The sequence below is a fragment of the Hippichthys cyanospilos genome, chromosome 5 (genome assembly GCF_059441005.1).
Source record: "Hippichthys cyanospilos isolate Australia breed blue-spotted pipefish chromosome 5, RoL_Hcya_1.0, whole genome shotgun sequence".
Lineage (NCBI taxonomy): Eukaryota > Metazoa > Chordata > Actinopteri > Syngnathiformes > Syngnathidae > Hippichthys > Hippichthys cyanospilos.
Genome location: NC_142373.1, coordinates 4,270,795 through 4,286,315, shown reverse-complemented (window position 1 = coordinate 4,286,315; position 15,521 = coordinate 4,270,795). Strand labels below are relative to the sequence as shown.

At 38.7% G+C, this 15,521-nt stretch overlaps 1 protein-coding gene and 1 pseudogene across 1 annotated transcript in view; both read right to left on the bottom strand.

Moving 5' to 3' along the window:
- Positions 1-15,521, bottom strand: part of LOC148423212 (inactive dipeptidyl peptidase 10-like) — a 69,578-nt gene that overhangs the window by 49,696 nt on the left and 4,361 nt on the right. The window lies entirely within an intron of this gene.
- Positions 476-2,567, bottom strand: LOC148423213 (uncharacterized; annotated as a pseudogene).

Here is a 15,521-nt window from a genome sequence, read left to right as displayed (position 1 = left end):
AAATGCTTGCAAGAATAAATGTGATTTTAGTCAGGATTTCAAGATTTCTACTGAGGTGGCTATGCTAACTTCCATAGGTAGGGCATTCCATAGTACTGGCACACGAATGGAAAAAGTTCTTGATCCCGTGGACTTCTTTTTAGCCCGCGGGGTCGATAACAAACCGGCATTTTGTGACCAAAGTTGTCGAGACGGAATATATGGTGATACTAAGTCGAGGAGATAGGAAGGAGCTAAACCATGTAAAATTTTATAAGTAATTAACAACACCTTAAAATCACATCTCAGGTGTATTGGAAGCCAATGCAGGTCAGCTAGTATCGGAGTAATATGATCAAACTTTCTCATCTGTGTCAAGAGTCTCGATGCTGCATTTTGTACAGACTGCAGACTTTTGATGCAGGACATGGGAAGCCCAGAAAACAAATCGTTACAATAGTCAAGGTGCGAAGTAACAAATGCATGAATTAATGTTTCAGCATCGCTAGGAGACAGAATAAGGCAATTTTTTTGCGATATTTCGAAGGTGAAAAAACACCCTTCTCATTGTGTTCTTAATATGTGTTTGAAAAGAGAGAACTGAGTCAAATATCACGCCGAGGTTTTTTGCAAATATATTTTGTAAAAAGTACAGTTATCCAGATTCAAAGTGGTATTCTTAAACAAGTGCTGATGATGAGCAGGGCCAATTATTAACATCTCTGTTTTACTAGGGTTAAAAAGCAGAAAATTGGAAGACGTCCATTGTTTAATCTCGGCAAGGCAGGCCTCCAGTTTACTGCACTTGCACGGATCTGTTATTTCTAAAGGCATGTATAATTGGGTATCACCAGCATAGCAATGAAAACTAATAAGATGTTTACATATAATATCACCAAGAGGGATCAAGTAGAATTTAAACAGTAAAGGACCAAGTACTGACTCCTGCGGGACACCACATGAAACGGAGAAATCAGAGATCGCATTGCCATGAAAGACACTATGCGTCCTTCCGGAGATGTAAGATCTGAAACAAGAAAGTGCTGATCGAGAGATACCAACACATGATTCAAGACGTTCCATAAGAATATGATTGTCAAATGCGGCACTGAGGTCAAGCTATTATAATATTGATGAGATGTTTGAATCCATGGCTAGGAGAAGAACATTTGTCACTTTTACAAGGGCTGTCTCAGTTGAGTGGTTAGCCCCAAATCCTGACTGAAGGAGTTCAAATCTACTGTTATAAATCATGTAATTACTAAGCTGCTGTGCTACAATTTTCTCAAGAATTTTCGCAAAGAACGGAAGATGTGACACTGGTCTATAATTACGAGAGATTTTCAGGATCTAGGTGAGGTTTCTTAATTAATGGTTGAATGACAGCCGTCTTAAAAGCTTCTAGTACAATGCCAGAGGAGAGCGACAGATTGATCATATTCAAGACAGATGACCCTAAGATCTGGAATGTCTTTAACGAGTTTGCTTGGACGCTGGTCGAGCATGCAGGATGTCAGCTTTGCTGCATTAACCAGGTGTGTAAGACACTCCAGGGATACTTAATCAAACTGGGACAGGGTTACCAGACTTTCTTGAACCAGATTATCCAAACTAGCATCAGCAATCACAGAACCCGAGGGGGTAAGTGGCGCCACCTTTTTTATTTCGTCCCTCATTAGCTATATCCGCTGAGTAAAGAATCTCATGAAATTGTGTGCAGAATGGATGGAACTATGATTAATCTGCTGCTGTTGCGTTAGCTTTGCTACTATATCAAATAAATATTTTGGGTTGTTTTTATTAAGATCAATTATTTTGGAAAAGTAATTTGTTTTTGATAACTGAAGAGCCTCTTTATATTTCAGCAAAAGATCGCACCAGACCTGTCGGAAAACCAAGAGTTTGGTTGTTCGCCATTTATGCTCAAGTTGTCTACTTAACAATTTAAACGTACACGTATCATCCGTAAACCACGGAGTGTGCCGCTTCGGACGAGTTTTAAGTCTTAACGGTGCTATAGAGTTTAGGGAATTTAAAACACTTAAAAGAATTTAAAAGTATTAAAAACGTTTGAGTTTATCGGCTGAACCATTGAAAGACAGAAAGGCAGCTGTTGCGAAAGGCAGTAGTTCAGAAAGTGCAGCTGTGGTTGATGAGTTAATATCACGGCTCTTAAAGCCTTGGTTGTGGTCAATAAGACCACACTGAGCCAGGACTTCGAATGTTATTAGATAATGATCAGACATAGCATTCGTATATGGCAAAATTGTGACATTTGAGGCAGTTAGGACACAGGTTAACATAAAATCTAAGATATTACCGTTCCGGTGTGTCGCTGCTTCTATTATTTGTGTTAAACCAAATGCATCGATTATTGTTTGAAATGCTACAGTAAGTGGCTCCAATCGGGAGTTCATACGAATATTAAAATCACCCATAATTAATATTATATCCATGTGAGTTATTAAATCAGCCATAAATTCAGGGAATTCATCTAAGAACCCAGAATATGGACTGGGAGGACGATAAATAACTACTCCATAGAATGGTGATGAGGAGCTTGATCGCATATCGAGAGCCTCAAATGTCTTGAAGATGTGTTTAGTGTTTGTGCTAAGTTTAAGACCAGATTCTGAAATTAGGGTGACACCTCCCCCTTTTTTACAAGGACGGGCAATGTTTGAGCCCACAAAGTTTGGGGGTGAGGCCTTATTTAATGATAAAAATTCATTTGGTTTTAAACAGGTTTTGCAGAGACCAAGCACTTTAAGATTGTGATCTGTAATAAGATCATTTACAAAAAGAGCTTTTGAGGAGACTGACCTAATATTTATGAAGCCAAATTTAACGCTGAACTATTCTGAGTCTTAATATTATTAGTACTAATACTGATAAGATTTTGATGGCTGGGGCTCGGTTTGTATTTTGAGTAATTAAAACCTCGTTGCAATGTTACTAATGTAGGACTTTGATTGTTGATGGCTAGAGCGCACGTATTAATATTAATATTCCGCCTAGGTACTATGTCACTAGTAAGACCGGTTAAGGAGGCATGGCTACTTTCCTTCATCAACACCACCTCAGCAGAAATCTTATCACAAGGGGATTCAGCATTAGGTATTGAAACAGTGTGTGGATTCCAGTGACCTAGACTAAGTATACTATGTGTGTTGTAGCAGTTCAGCCTAGTGCCAGTTAACTCTAGCCTTAACAACTCCACACCCGTTCTAGCAGGCTCGCTACTTGCCTGCGAAGCGACATGCTCTAATGTGAGAAGTCATGGAAGACTCAAACAGTAATCTATGTTTCTAGAAAGAGTGATGGCGCCTTCCCAGTTAGGGTGAAGGCCATCCATCTTTAGCAGGTCGGGCAGGCCCCAGAAAGAGGGCCCATTCTCTACAAACTGGAAAGCTTGCTCTCTTCATCATTATTCCCTTTGCTGGATGTTAACATGCTGTCAGAATAATTGTAAAAGTAGTGATTATACATTTGCTACAATCAATATAGCTGCTTGCAATGAAGAAATGCGTTGCCGTGAGAATGGATGCACTGCTTGCAATGAAACAATGTTTGCTATGAGAAGGTTGCCATGAGAAACTTGCTGTTTTGAACTTCATCATGGGAAGGACAGCACTGACCAGCCTGCTCAAGCTCATCTGCAGACAGACTTCATTTTTTTACCTATAAAAAAACTTGCCGAATGTCTTGACACACACAATGCTTTACCATACAATGCACTAATCATACACACACAGAAGGACAAGTACACTGGGTTCCGCTCTTGTTTTTTTTTCTTGCAAGAACGGGAACTCCCAAGTAAATAGGGACTTCTGAATCACATAAAAAGAGAGGGTTTGGAGAAGCTGCTTTTGAATGCAGAATTGTACTTGTGCAGTTCTTCTCTGTTCTATTCGTGCATGAACTAAAAAAGAATGCTTTTTCTCCTTTTTTTGCGTATAGTTTCTTACAAATGTCTAACAGCCGAACCTGACACAGGCACTTCAATGTAAATGCACAATAGACAATAAGACATCATGAAAACTGCTAGATTCATACAGTAAAGTGATTAAATAAACAAACAATAACAAAATATAACATATAATTAAATTGATCACAGTACAGTTAATGTAGTAACAGTAGCGTATGGCATTAACGGCCTTGATATGCTTTTATTTTGAAGTTCCCTCCGGAAGAATAGCCACGACATTGCTTAACTAACTTGATCATCTTCGGCTCCTAGAGTGAACAGGCTGTGATGTGACCAACATGTTTTGAAATCATGTTCACACTGTGTTGTTCTAAAAAGAAGTTCAAACTGTCAATTCGGGCCACTCAAAAAAAAAAACAAAATCAAGCGACTACTGATGTTATTTTTTTCCTTTTTTTTGTCAATTGGCATTCTTTTTTCTCCATTGACGTTCTTTTTTTTTTCTCCATTTACGTTTCCTTTGGCTCAGGATTTTTAATGTGTGTCTGTGATGTCAAGCGGCCGACCAACATTATCGAGGCATTTGACCGGTTGACCGTGACTGATGCCTTGCACATTCCTGTTCTACAATAGAAAGAGGGAAAAAATTATATTTGTGTGTTTACAATTTTCACTTTGTTGACAGCAATGTACTGCTGCTAGGGTACTTGTCATACTTGAACAGATCTTGTGGAACAGATTTTTACCAAGGCAGAGGTGGAATGGTTAGCATGTCTGTCTCACAGTTCAGGGATCTGAGTTCAATTCCACCTCACTCCGGCCTTCCTGTGTGAAGTTTGAATGTTCTCCCCGAGCCAGTGTGGGTTCTCTCCGGGCACTCTGACTTCCTCCCACATTCCAAAAACATGCCTGGCAAGTGGATTGGACAATCAATTCAGGGTGTCCCCCGTCGACTGCCCGAAGCCGGGTGAGATAGACACCAGCAATCCTGCGACCCTTGTGATGATAAGCGGCTACAGAAAATGGATGGATGGATTTTCACTAGGCATTTTATTGCAACACTCTTAGTTGCAGAACACTGTTATATGGGAGTAGCAAGGAATAATTACTTTTTACATGTGCTCTGTGATTGACTTGGCCCTTATCACTCAGCTCAAATAGACTCCAGCTCAGAACAAGATAGATGGCGGAAGAAGGAAGAATAAATACATCAATTAACTGTGTCGTATAGTTAGTACTGACTTTTGTCAGGGGAGAATCACCATTTAAAGATAAATTAGTTTTAGAAGTCACATGGGAAAGTGATACACTTTATGACCCAAAATTCTCTGTGTGTATAATGACCAGGTAAGGGCCGAAAAGAATAGAGCTGACAATTTGTGGGATTGTGTATATCTCTCCCTCACCACGCAGCACATCTCATTACCCTAACCACAGCATCATAATTAATCTTCATTGAACCACTGGGCCTTTAAGCTGACAGACTAAGTGCTTGGGCTGCAGAGGAGCTGGATAACAATGTCCTCCAGTGTAGCATTAAAATGGGATTCGGATAAGAGCAGATAGGAACAACAGCTTCATGTAATTGTAGACCGGATGTGCAAAGCTGAGCAACAAAAAATGTTCAAGTTTTTCTTCCGCCAATCGTTATAACCATGGTGTTGATCAGTTTAATTTTCTCCAAACAGTTGGCAATCCCCTCATTTTTATTTGAATACAAAACCAAATGGACTACTGCAGTTTCAAGCCTGCCTTGTCAAAGGAGTTGAAGGATGTGTTTACTTCTTTAACCTTACCAGAGGGGGATCATTTCATCAGATCGATTGGAACACCTTTTGTGCTCATCACTCTATTGCATTATTAATAAGCCTCTAGGAAAACCAAATTCTTTTGAAAGCAATCTCATGCTTGCATATATAAATTCTGACAAGCGCTGAGGTTTTCTGTTCTATGACAAAACTTGAAGAGAATCAGGGTTTGTTTGCTTCCAAACATTCCAATTTTAACTAGTAATTGCTTTTTACTGTGCGATTTTATAGCATCAATTTCAACTGACCTCGGGTTTCATGTCACTGCTGTCCAAAAAAAATCAACTGGATGGATTATGCTAATGTAAACACATCACGCGAGTTGTACATGCCTCACAATGACCTAATCTCAGCCCAATTTCTGTCTTCAACAGACATTTAATCCTCAAAATAAATTGTCCTTTTTTTCAATATTTTCAAAATTCCAGTACAATTTTAGCTTTCAAGATTGTGTCATATGTCTTCAGAATGGGGAGAAAAGTAAAATGCCGAGGCTATGTGAAGTTCTGGAATGAGGTTTACTTTGAAAACTATTCCCAAATTTGCATGCCTCCAATCTCTCTTTACAAGCATGATTAATGTCATCATTTAGGGAGAACATTCGTTTAGTCCCCCCTCCCCCCAAAGACTGCTGCCCTTTTACAAAGATGCAAATAATTGGAAGTGATTCAGACTAAGTCCATCCCATCTTAATTGAACCAAGGCACCAATTTTATGAGAAAAAACCCATGGCACACCACCCAACATCAATTTCACAAAACGTTTATCTAATGTAAAACTGATCATTTTGATTTAATCACAAATGTGGGAAATTTGGGCGCGCCTAATTGACCATGGTAGAAATGTAGACTCATTTATCATCCATTGTTCAATATGTCATCAGCTATACCGTACGTCTGTTTTGTGCCTTGTGATATACCTGCTGACCAGCTGCTGCTAGCTTCCCCTAAAACAAGGGTTAAGACTTGTGGTGACCAAGCTTTTGCAGCAGCCACTTAAATGCTCTGGAAGTCTGCTGATGTCTATTAAATCAGCCTCGACTCTCATTGCTTTGAAATTCCTCTTAAAAACATACGAGGTCAGATGTTCTCAATAGAATGTTTATTTCGTCACTCAAAGTTCAAAGAAACTATATCCAAACAGGGGGTCAAAAGACAGTTATCGAAATTAGGTTGGTTGTTGGAGTTCAAAACTACTTGTTTTACAAAGTCCCAACGGAAGCAGGCAAAATATATGATCCGAAGTGCAAAAACTTGAAATAAGGTCTGTTCACGGGATTCCAAAACTGGCGCACAAAGTTCAAATAAAAGTTCAAATAAAACCTATTCTCGCAACTCTCTGGCTTTGGCTTCGGGGTCACTCTCTGGTTTTACGTGTCTTTTCCTCCGGCTTTTATTCCATTACTTAAGGTTCATTTTATATATGGGTTCATTTTATATATATGGGTTCAGTGTTCTACTGGTACTTTAAGTAGGGATAACTTTAAGCTATCTCGTTGTCCAAATATAAATAAAAAGAAACAAGGAATTTTGCTTTTTGGATTCTTGTTTCTTTTTCTTGTTGTACCAAACCATGCCCCCAAAGCAAATTGTGACTTTTGTGAGCAGTTGCACCCTGGTGTCCTTTGTAGATGCAAGAAGTGACTCACAGGGACAAAACATAGTTTCCATTTAGCCTGCACACACTAATAATGATATCAAGTATTGTTTACTATTAGATAAATCAAATTCATTTAAACACTCCATTCAAACATTCTATGTTATTGCTTATACGTATCAGTCAGGGTTTATTTCATCAATTTAACTGCCTTTTTGTAAAAATGGGAAAAAATACACTGGGAGCCAAAAAACCTAGAGTGAGTATAATATTGCATGTAAAAATAAATGATACAAATGACTTGAATCATATACGTTTGGCTTTAATTTAATCAATAAGAGGGTAGCCTAAAAAGACATCTGTTATTATTATCAATATTGGCAATAATTTTCTTTTTAGGTAATCTTATTGATTAAATTTGAGATGATCTATTTTTGCAGACATTCTAAAAATACTTTCTATTTCCTTGATTTTATTGCATCTGGATGGTAGTGAGCTGTCCATTTCAATTAAATAATTAATGTAAAATATTTATTTGCAAAATGATTGCCGATTAAAATATTTGAAGTACCAGTCACATCCTATAGCTTTACTGCAATAAGTTCAAAACACATAAAGTGCTACAATTTTTAAAAGACCCTGTTCATAATGAAGTGAATAAGCAGCTTTTTTGTTCAGCCTTGGTCAATAAAAGTAAATGTTTGCACTTATTAGTAATCTATTGTGCTAATGTTGATCTGTCTGCCTGATTGTCATTTCATTTTCAAAGACTAACCAACTTTCTCAAAATGTTTAAATTTTGAATTTGGCAAACCAACAATGTTTGATATGTAAAATGATTATATTCCTCTTTTGAAACTTCTTGAGGAAATTTATAGCTACCTTTTCCTTAATATGAGAAATAAGTGAGACAATTGCATTCGCAGTTCTTGACTTTTGAGAGCTGCAGCCAGCAGGATACCTCCAGGCTAAATAGGGAAAGCCATATGTGAAGTCCAAAGGTAATTACTGTATTAGGACCGAGACACACGAGACGCAGTGTCTCATGAGTGAGATGAGATTTTCTCGTCGTACGAGATCTCATTCCGTAATTCTACAATTTAAATTTGGAATGTCCAATACAGTTTACCTACCATGCATGGAATGTGCAAGGAAAGCGTAGTGCCCAGAGAAGACCCACACAAGCATGGGGTGCACATGCAAACTTTTGCTGCTTTTCTTTGGGCTCAAAGTTAACCTCACAGCATTCCACCTGAGTTGCATGATGCCCAGTGGCTATTGACGGAATCCCCTCGGTCTCAGACTTCTTTGGATAGTACATAATGCAGATTTGTTCAGGAGGGTACGTGATAGTGAACCCACAGAGCTCTGATTTATTCACTGACCATGTCTTAAAACCACTCTTAATTGCAGCAAGAGGCACTTGACTGTGATTTGAATTACAGAGTGGTATTAGTGAGTAGAAGAAAACTCATTATGAAGAATTGCGCTTTGATTTGTGTGGACCTTTATTCCACACAATTTTGTGGAATTGCACTTGATCAAGAATTCTGTGTTTTATTATGTTCTGTTTGTGCGTTCTTTGTCTGCTTGTCATGTTAGTGTCACCATTTGGTCTTGCCAGTGCATCTCCGTGTGTCAGCCAATCAGCACTCACCATTAATCCATATTTTTTTTGTCTTAAGGTCACTACAACAAACCCCATTTATGTGATCAGGCAAATGTGTTTGAACTTAATTGTTGCAATAGTAACATGGTCATGCTAAAGTGTGATTAAGATGACATAATTCAAGGGACAACATTTTGGGCCACTCAAGTGGCATAATGAGGATATAGGTCATGGCTAGAAAAATAAACACATGAAATTGAATATGTCTGCATCACAATCAGACATTTTTCAAAAGTGGATTCAAAAAGCTTGCAAAGCGACTTTAATGCAAATGTACAGATCAAGGGAAAAAAATCCCAAGTTGGTTCTATTCCTTTATAAATATATATATATATATATATATATATATATATATATATATATATATATATATATATATATATATATATATTCCAATGATAGTTTTTGAACAGTTTATGCAAACAAATAGTATTTTCTGGCTTGATGCAATATGCACAACTGAAGTAAAAAATAAACCTGTGAAAAGAAATCAGGAGTACTGTATTTAACATGCTATACTGTGTTGCCTTGCTATAACATGGTTTACCTTTCACGGCCTTGCTGCTTGCTGTTTTTTCTTTTTTTTTTTTTTAACTGCACAAATGTACTACATGTTGTGTGTCCTAGCGCTAAGGAAGACCCAACTCTTTGTTCTATGTCCTGATTGGCCATACTTTTAGTCATTTTCTGAGTGCGCCGACCTTCCCCCGTTGACTCCTCACCCCAGTGATATTTTTCCGTACTATAAGGCACACCCAAAAGCTTGATTCTTTTTAAAAAGCTGACGATAGGCCTTATAATCCGGTGCGCCTTATATATGGATAATATCATGTGTTGACTGTATAAACTAAAAGTTCATGCCTACAAACATAAAAGTTTATGCCTCAAAAATCCAGTTCAAACCGACCTGGCCCGAGGGTTTTAAAGCCAACTCGGCCCAGTGCGATTAATTAACTTGGTTTTCAGGCCCAACACGATTTTTTTTTTTTTTTGAGGACTTAAGAGTGTGTGGCACCACACTCATGTTTGTTTAAATTTCCCGGACTTTCGTTTCTTTGTAACTTTGTGCTCCATATGGAAATAGCGGATCAAAAATATATAATGCGGGAAAAATTAAAAAGGCGGCGGTGCCACGTGTTCACCTGTGCTTGGCTCCTCACTCATACCTTTGCATGTTTGTTTTTTAAATTTCCCTGACATTCGTTTATTCATAAATTCTTTGTGCTCCATATCTAAATAGCTGGTCAAAAATATATAATGCATGCTGAGGGGAAAATCAAAAGGATTGAGGCGCCGCGCGTTCACAAGTGCATGGCTTGATCTGGATCTATTCTGCGCTCTGCGGCTCCTGATTAGTAGTTAAATAGCAATTACCAATAACACATTCTGTTTTGTCTTTTTTTTTTAATAACAAACATTTCTTAGTATATTATCCATACAACGCTTATATTGTATGAATAAAGTTTATGTTGTGTCATTAAAGTTTGATGACTTTGCTGATTGTTTTTAATACATTTCCTTTAGTGCAGCACCATCTAGTGGCTGCATAACGCAACTCTATCTCGTGGATGCATAATGCAACCCCAGCCAGTACTATGGTTTCAACTCTATGTGCGCCTTATAATCTGGTGCACCTTATATATGACATTCCTTTAGAAACTCGGCCATTCATTGATGGTGCGCCTTATAATCCGGTGGGCCTTGTGGTGCAGAAAATACGATATATAGTTTGCACTGTTTTTTCCAACTCTGTGTTGCTTTCTGTTGTTACTTTGCATAGAGAGAATACCGATTGAGTTTTTGTTCATACTTTGTTTTTACTTCCCTTCACGTGGTACATGCACGTTTATGTTTTAAACTACTTCGTTTGTACAGCATAATGTTTAGTCTCTGTTTGAGTGCACTTATTTGCTATTTTTGCTTTTAAGCATATCAGTATAATGTCACTTGTCTGATAACCCCAAACAGCACCGCATCCAACCACTCTACTTGGCTCATCATAACTCCATATTGCCTCCTTAGATTTTTCATTACAACAGGCGCAGGGTGGGAACAAGTGAATTGTCGCCCGCTGTCAAGATGAAAATACAGTGGGCTCCCGTGTTACGAGATTAATCCGTTCCGCAGTTGGGGTTGTAAGGCAAATTGGCTGTATGACGGGCAATCCAAACCTATTTTAAATAGCTAATGCGTTTAGAACCCCAGGTAAAAACATCAAAATTGTACATACATATTAAAAATTTGTACCAAAATAGTATAGTACGTGCTACGTATATATAATATACTGTACATGTATACATTCAGAAAACATCACAAATAAAACATATAGAAAGGATTTATTTACCTTTGAGTGCCGCTTGTTATGCCCATATTCCCTAATAAGGGTTATCTCCAGCATCGTTTCCATATAAATCATCTTCTTACTTCTCTCTTTAACATCACTAGCAATCTTGGGACCCATGGCTAACCCTTTCAACTTTGAATTAAGCAGTAAAATCCACAATAAATACGGTTTTGTAACCACTCACAATTGAACAAAGCTTTACTGTTCCGCCATTTTGAAACAAATGAGGCCGACCAATAGCAGACCACCATGTCCATGAGGAGACGCCGACCAATAGCAGAGTTGTAGTGACGCGTTGCAGGGACGGCAACTGAAAACAAGTGTAATTACCAAAAAATGCCTGCAGATGGAGACGAAACAACACAAATACAGCCAGGCCCCTAGGGTCATGACAGTTGCAAAACTGGGAACATGTTACAAAGAGGGGATGAAAACACTCAGTATTCCACATTGCAACATGAAACTAACGTAAGTCAGGGACGTGGTAACATAGGAGTCCACTGTAGATTTTATAGTATACACATTTTGTGTTTTACATCAACATTGAACAACATTTACAATTTCACATGTGGCATAGAGTGAAATTGTGTTTGATTTCTCATACAAAGCAGAAAACGTAAAATACTAATAAAAAATTATTTTTAGTGTACATCCTGTATATACAGCAGGCAGCTCGTTCTTGCTTGTGTCAACCTTGGATATATTCATGAGCAGTTAAGCTCCTTTTTGCATAAGATGACAGTGATGCCACAAAAGTGGTTCCATTGTCACATGACAGGTGCCAAACTACGTTATTAGGAAATGTCTCAGCAGTTCTAAAAAAAAAACAGTTTCTACATTTTGCTATTCAGTTTATTTGAAGAAACCCTAAATGCAATGTAAAGACTTGTGTGACTTATCTCAGGCCTTGATATCGAAAAACAACGTATAGAAAATAAATAAATTTTACATACGGATTACTTGGCCTGGATTGACTTTTTCCCATATTAATTTAAATGAGGGTAACCTCACCATTACTTCACTGGCTCCTGTCTGCTCTAACTTTTCTTTTGAAGTTACCGTATTTCTCCGTGTACAAGTTTTGTTTTCGCTCTGTTTTAACTTATACCTGTATAACTCTAAACCAGACCAATTTTTTCCATATATCTGTGTTATAATGATATTAATTCTAATGCAAAATAAGTAATATCACGTCATTTACAAGGAGGGATGCCACGAAGTGGGACGTCTGCGGTGATTCCTCGCTGAAACATTCTGACGTCCGGGGTCACCCATGTGGCGAAACTACATCTCCAACAGCCTGACAAAACTTTCTAACGTCTGGGATCATAATATGGCAAGATGACCCATCCGGGGTCACCCATTCTAACGTCCGGGGTCACCAATGTGGCGAGGCGAAGAAACCACACGTTGCTGTGCTAGTGGAGATCTTTACTCTTCGCATGCCATCACAAAACTGATACAACTAAGTCCAAAACAGCAAAGACAAAGGCAACAGGTTCAAAGCATCATAGCAACATGCCTACTGGGTGAGAGACATGGTCCTAGTGTCCGCCACACACCTCCACCAGCCTACTATACGTCAGGTAATGCAGCAAGCTGGTACCACAGCAGCCAGCCAACATCCCGACAAGGGTCCTCTCACCCGTCGCCCAGACCCTTGGCGCACTAGGGATCGAGCCAGCCAGCAACAGGCTGGTACGGGCGCTGGTGAGAACGGCTGTGCAGTCCAATTTCGGAGTCCCTAGCCGTCGACCGGGATCTTCCAGCCGGGCGGCCTCATCTACTACCGATGTCCGTCCGGCCTCAGCAGTAGGCCTCCAGCCACCATCATTCAGCCGCCCCTCCGATTCACCATGCCCGCAGGTATGGTCCGAATATACATCGAAGCGGGTCAGCTGGTGTTGGTGCCGCAGCAGGTTCATGCCCAGGCACAGACTGGGACGCAGCCGCGACCGGCCGTCTCTCGGAAGCCACTGTGCCTGCCAGCATGCAGGTCAGCACTGCCACTCCGGCTCCTGCGGAACTTCAGAAGATCCCTTTGCCAACGCTACCTCATGGTTTTCACGCTGAGCGTCTCACCCTTACTCATGTCGCACCTGGGGCCCTGGTGTCACATACACCGCCCAGGACCGGACTGAGACTCAGGGTGCCAGACTGGTCAATACCCTGTGGGGTTTTCCGTTATGCCTTTCTGGGTGTGAGACATGGTCCTAGTGTCCGCCACAATTATATATATATATATATATATATATATATATATATATATATATATATATATATATATATATATATATATATATATATATATATATATATATATACACACACACACACGCAAACTGTCCAGTTTTAGTCGAGGTGATGCGTTCAGCCTAACTAACTCCCTCTGGAAGGGTGAATGGAACGGGGACGGCGGGTGCAACTCGAACTTTTATTACCTTGATGTGTTTGTGATCACTCATGTGATAGTAATAGCAGTAGTTATTTGACACTAGGTAGCAGTAGTTATTTGAGGTTGGTAGCAGTTGCGTTACAGCTGTATTTGCAACTGCCCATTTTCCATAGTACCAAGCAGTTTTTTCATGGTCTAACAGTGCGCCCTACTGGTAATTTTTAGTCAACTCAATAAGGCATACAGTACTGTAAAAATATCTGTATATTGCGTCTATCATTTAGAAACTGTGAATGATTTACACGTTCTGAACTTTATTGGCCTATTTAAACATATTTCGAAAATTCTCAAGATATTTACTGAAAATTTTAAAAAACGTATAAAATTATGGTATGATACAGTTGATTCATTGGTTGACTATTTTGTTCCGAATACATTAATTATATTTTAAGTTTTTGTTGTGTGTTGTGTGAGTTGGTGAAGCAGTGTTACCATGCATACATTATATTATCCTGTACACTTATTGCAAAACAACCCTCAGTGGATTTTTCCATAAGAACGTTTTGATCTTCAAAGCCATTCTAAGCTCATTTTCATAATGCGGTTGCACTGATACACATTAAACAACTGCTTCTGTGATGCCCTATTTCTCCTAATTCAACTTCAGAGCCTGTCTGCCAGAGGCTGAATTCCTAGTATGTATAAATATACTGACATCACACCTTGGCTGAACATCTGATCGTGCAAAACATAGTGTACACGAGGTTATTGTTTTCATGCTGACAAAGTGAAAACTGCTGCAACAGGTTTACTTAGTGTCTCTAAATGGAGCACAAAAAGCAAGGCAGAAAAAAAATGGTGGATAAAATGATGCCCACAGAAGCTTAATGAAATTAATATTGTTCATGAAAGCAACATGCTAAAAAGCACTGCTAAAAAACAACATTTTTAATGTACAAAGCACATGGAATATTCTGAATCTGCTTGTGATTTAGCATTATATTTTGTGCCATCAATTCAAAAAAATGGTGGATAAAATGATGCCCACAGAAGCGTAATGAAATGAATATTGTTCATGAAAGCAACATGCTAAAAAGCACTGCTAAAAAAAAACAGCACTTTTAATGTACAAAGCACATGGAATACTCTGAATCTGCTTGTGATTTAGCATTATATTTTGTGCCATCAATTCAAATTCCCCTAAGTTTACACACACCTGTGATCTGGACCAAAGCTAATTCTTTCATGACAAATGGGAAATCTGTGATAATTAGAAAATACAAGGCTTGAAATAAGTTTCACATTACTGTTTACGACATAAAAGTGGGGTGGGTGGGTGAATGGATGGATGGATGGATGAATGGACGGACGGACGGACATTGGGCTCCTGAAAAATTATTTTCAAGTGAGAATATGAGTGTGACTAGTCGTTTGTCCAAACAGCTCTATTTGGTAGGGCCAATATTTATGCGTTGATTCAAATGGATAGTTCATCTGTTCTAAACGCCACAAATTTCCCTGACTAGGATAATTGTAGTCTTTATAGGCAAAATCCAGAGGTTCAATTGATTGTCAGCATCATTTAGTGTAATTGAGGCAATAAGAGAAACCTGGTCAACAAAACACATCTGCCAGTCATTTTCCATTACTCTTACCTTTTTTTTCTTATACAAGATAAGAGAAAAAGGTAAGGTTTTGTATCATGTCCAGATGTATTGTATATATCAGAAAGTAAAAGCTAAAATGTTTTGCTCAAACCCAAATGTTTTTAATCTATCTCAAAAATAAAAGCAAGTGTCTTT